Genomic DNA, 4,155 nt, shown 5'->3' with positions numbered 1-4,155 from the left:
GCACAGCACAGCACAGTCATAGGATGGGGCATTGTGAGCTCACGGCTCCGAGATTCCGGGCGCGGCTCCCTGCGGGCTGCTGCTCTTGTGATGCACTGCACCAGGGCTGCGTGGGGCCAGTGCTTATGTCACAGAAACGCAGAATCATAGAATGGCTTGGGTTGGGACAGCAAAGAGCTTAGAACCCCAGCCCCACTGCTGTGGACAGGGATGCCACCCATGGGGTCATGCTGCCCCAGAGCCCCATCCAGCCTGACCTTGAATGCCTCCGGGGATGGAGCATGCACAGCTTCACCTGGCAGACTTTTATAGTGCTTCAGCTACCCCAAGAGGGAATTATTTCCTGCTCCATGCTCCCATGACACCTCAGGCCATTGAGGAAGGGATGCAACATGGAAATGGGGTCTGGATCAAAGGCGCTATTGCACAGGTTATCCATGCGTGTGAAACGTGCTGCAATTAAGCAAGCCAAGCGGATAAAGCCTCTCCGGTATGGAGGATGATGGCTGAAATACAAACACGGGGAGCTGACCTTCCCACAAACCTGCCAAGTCAACCGTCACCTGCTTACATTTTTGTTGATAGATCTGCGGTTTCATCTGTTTTCCTTCAGTTTGCCAGTACCTTGGCTAAGGACATCCCCTTTCCTGCACCAAGTGCATTTCCCCCGTAGTGTAGCGTGCTTCCAAGCCTGAATTTAGTTGCAGAAATTGAAGGCTTGCTGGCTGGCACCTCCCATTCCCAAAGTCCCAGGCAACTGGACGCTCGGTGGTGAGAGGACCATCACCTATAGGGTCCCACCTGGCTCTCCAGAAACTGCTGCACTTCTGGATGCGGAGCGATAAATACAGCGTCCATACAACTCCGCCATTGAATCAGACCCTGCCGCCTTCCCTGTGCCCAGGCAAAGTGCACGAAGGCAAGCTGAACTGCTGAACCAAGGGGCTTATGCTTACGTATTTGTGTCAAAATACAGCATGCATTTCCTCACTCCTCTTGTCTGGCTACCTTGTGACAATAAGCTCTGTTTAGTGTTTATTTCTTATATTTGTATTATTTGTTGAGTAACAGCTTCCAGCATGTGCACCCAAGCAGAGAGCAGTTTTTGAGTGAGGTGGTCAGAAGGGCAGCAGCTCCTGGCTGGCCACGTGCAGGGGCTTCTCAGCCACATATGCCAGCGAGGTGTGGGCACAGCCGGTAGAGCAGCTCCTGGTGGTAATTTTTGGTCACAGAGCACTGCAGTGCCCAGAACAAAGCCAGCAGCCCGTCCCTACAGAGACCCATGTCAGGTGGGGCTGGGGCTGCAGCAGCCCTGCCTCTTCCCAGTCTTAGCAAACAGCAAGTCAGTCCAACAGCTCTGCCTGTGCCTCCTCCAGGGTCAGCAGCTTTGTGGGACGAGAAGAAACCCACAGGGACTTGGGCCGCAATTAAGAACTGTGTCCTGTAAAGGAAAAGCACAGATAAGAGGGAGGATCAGCAAGCAGCAGCACAGCCATCACAGCTCTGTATTTTTCTAAGACTTGGCTATCCTAGCCACTGGCTAGGAATATGGAATATGATGTCAAAATATTTTGTCACAGGTATGTTTATAGCAAAGGACACACTCATAATTGAGAGCAGCTTACTGTATTTAAGCAAGCAAACAAAACTCCTACAAAGCGAGGACAGGTCAGTCAGAAACCTTCACTGCCATACTTGCATCAAGCTTCGTCTGCATGCAAAATATTGTCATAATAGTGACAGTTTTCTTCTTATGAAGTCTGGGTTTGGTCACTCTCAGCATCCAGCAACAGGAAACGCCGCACACGACTGCAGCTGCTACAACCCAGTGTGCAGGTGGACACAGAGAACTGAATCTGGCTGTGTCTTGCTCTCGGCCTGCTTACAGCCAGTGCTTGTTTCTGCAGACAAACATTTAGACTTCTACCAAAGTAGCTCACAGCGCCAGCTGCTAGGATCTCTGAAGCCTCTCAGTGCAGGGCAGTGCAGGTGAGCACGAGGAGTCTGCTCTAAGAGCTGTCCTTCTTTGCCACTGCTTACAGAGCAAGTATTTCTGTGGCCATTCTCATGCGATAAGAGGTGTGGCAGGGAAGCGGATCATCCCCTCACATCAACATCCAACATCCTGCTTGGATCCATTCCTACTACGTATTCCTTCAACATCACAGCTCCTGGGTAATGTGTGCACAGGCTCATGCGTTTGTCAGCTGTACCTGAGTAGCCAGGCTTTGGGCCAAACGGTATACAGACATCCAACAGACTAACTTGGGATGGCTTAAAGCAGGCTGGGGAATGCTGTCCCCTCTTGAAGGCTGGTCCAGGTTGAGATGCTGTGCTCAGAGGGGCTGCCTTGTCAGAGCAGTATTGCCAAGCTTAGCTCATACACCGTGACATTCCCTGACCCTTCCGCTTGTAGGGAAGCAGACAGTGTGACCATCTGAATCATTAAACAACTAGCCAAGGTGATGTGCTCCATTCTACAGCCTGGATCATCGTATGGCTCAGCTGCTTTGCATGTCGATCTTCCCCTGGCACAGCTCAGCCTGCTGTGGGCTGTTCCTGTTCAGCCAAGCTAACCCCTGCATCCTGCTGACATAGGAACTGCTCGGAAGGAGGATGGGGGGAGTGTCTTCATCCCCGCCTGTTGCATCCCAACCTACCCACAGAGCGAGGCAAGCCAACCTTGTGCAAAAGCCCTGGCTTCTTTGATGTTTGTTAAGTCTGTTTTCCTTTTGCTGAGGGTCTCTTATCCAAACAGAATAGCCCTACAATATGCTTTCTAGTCCACAATACTATACCCATAGTATTTGGAACATTTAAGAGCTATTGACGTTTTGCAAGCAAGAATTAATCACACAGTTCAGCAACTATATTTCTAAAGTACGTTATTAACATATATGGTATTTCTACTTTTTCACATCAGCTATTTCTAAGGACAAGTTACAAAGTACAAGTATATTGTGCTCTGCTGCTTCAGATCAATTCCCCCTTTTTAATATCTAACGCAGAAACAACATTCCATTCCTACACCCTTGAGCAGGGATGCCTCTTGAGGTCACGCCTGCACAGAGATCCTTTCCACCTTGATGTCAAGAAACCTTGCTGGTACGGATCCTCAGTGAGCGACTGACAGTTTGGTTTGAGCTTTGTCAGCTTCACTAAGGTGGCATCTTTGATTGTGCACATAGGATCCCTCAGGCACAAACTCCTGAACGCGTCTGGGACTAGGAGTGGATCCAGCTGTGCTGAGGAACCTGACCTCTGTGGTTGGAAGAGTTCAGACAGCCATGGGGTTCGCTCTGATCCTCACGACACAGCAGGAGAGCTGTGTGCTGTAGGTGTGTGTAACCTGTCCTCTAGGTGGAAAATAAGCCAAAGAGAAAAACCCAGTGAGGCCACGGGCTGCTCATCCCGGTAGGACGTAAATAATTTTCACCTCATCGACTCACAGCTTCCCCTTTAAACTGAAATTGGTCGGGTCTGCCGTGCAGAACTGCAAAAGGACTCAAACATTCTGTAACCTTGATTTTACCTTCACCCTCGTTGCCTGGCACCAGTGTCAGGTCTCCTCCTGCCGAATCTCAGCCACCCGCTGTTTATCGGGCGATTTCCACGCGTCCCCTTGTGCTCAGCAGGCCGTGTGCAATTCCCAACCAATGCCCACGGTGCGACCGAGCTGCCGCAGCACCCCGAGCACTGAGCGCCCTTTGCCCAGCGCTATCACGACAGGAGCCCGAATCGAGGCATGATGTCACTTCACAGTGCTCGTGTACTCGCCTTGTTTGTCCTGCAGGGAAAAGCCACCGACCGAGCTGAAGCAGCGTCTGTCAGCACCGCGACGTTCCCTTCCCCGCGTTCTGAGAAATACATTTGCCATCGCTTTGCCTTCGCTGTATTTTTCTTTTACACGAGTATCGGATCTCTGAATTTCAAGGATTCGCGACCTACCTGCACGTGCGCAGTACACGTAAATGAAGCATTTACCAGTGACCGAATTAGAAGAGTGTAGAATGTTAGAAGCTCCGTCCAGCCGCGGTGCAAACACGCCGCCCCCGCCCCGGCAGCGTTCCCACACCCAACATGGCTCCTCGACGGCTTCACCCGCTCCTCGGCGCCCCCCTGCAGCGCGCCTCCCCGCCCCGCCGCTCTCAACTT

The 4,155-nt window shown here is 51.6% G+C and overlaps 1 long non-coding RNA gene across 3 annotated transcripts; it reads right to left on the bottom strand.

Moving 5' to 3' along the window:
• Positions 1–1,023: 1,023 nt before the first annotated feature.
• Positions 1,024–4,140, bottom strand: LOC104915555. Of its 3 annotated transcripts, none has more exons than XR_796397.3 (3): positions 3,949–4,135; positions 3,533–3,857; positions 1,024–1,441 (listed from the first exon to the last, which is right to left on the bottom strand). It is a non-coding gene; the product is annotated as an uncharacterized LOC104915555 (long non-coding RNA). The 3 variants fall into 3 exon arrangements; XR_796396.3 differs by lacking the exon at positions 1,024–1,441 and adding an exon at positions 3,318–3,356 and having other exon boundaries at positions 3,437–3,857; positions 3,949–4,140; XR_004162306.1 differs by lacking the exon at positions 1,024–1,441 and having other exon boundaries at positions 2,848–3,857; positions 3,949–4,137.
• Positions 4,141–4,155: the final 15 nt, after the last annotated feature.

The sequence above is a fragment of the Meleagris gallopavo genome, assembly GCF_000146605.3.
Source record: "Meleagris gallopavo isolate NT-WF06-2002-E0010 breed Aviagen turkey brand Nicholas breeding stock chromosome 25 unlocalized genomic scaffold, Turkey_5.1 Chr25_random_7180001956652, whole genome shotgun sequence".
NCBI lineage: Eukaryota > Metazoa > Chordata > Aves > Galliformes > Phasianidae > Meleagris > Meleagris gallopavo.
Note: the sequence above shows the minus strand (reverse complement) of the source record. Positions and strands in the feature narration are given on the sequence as shown.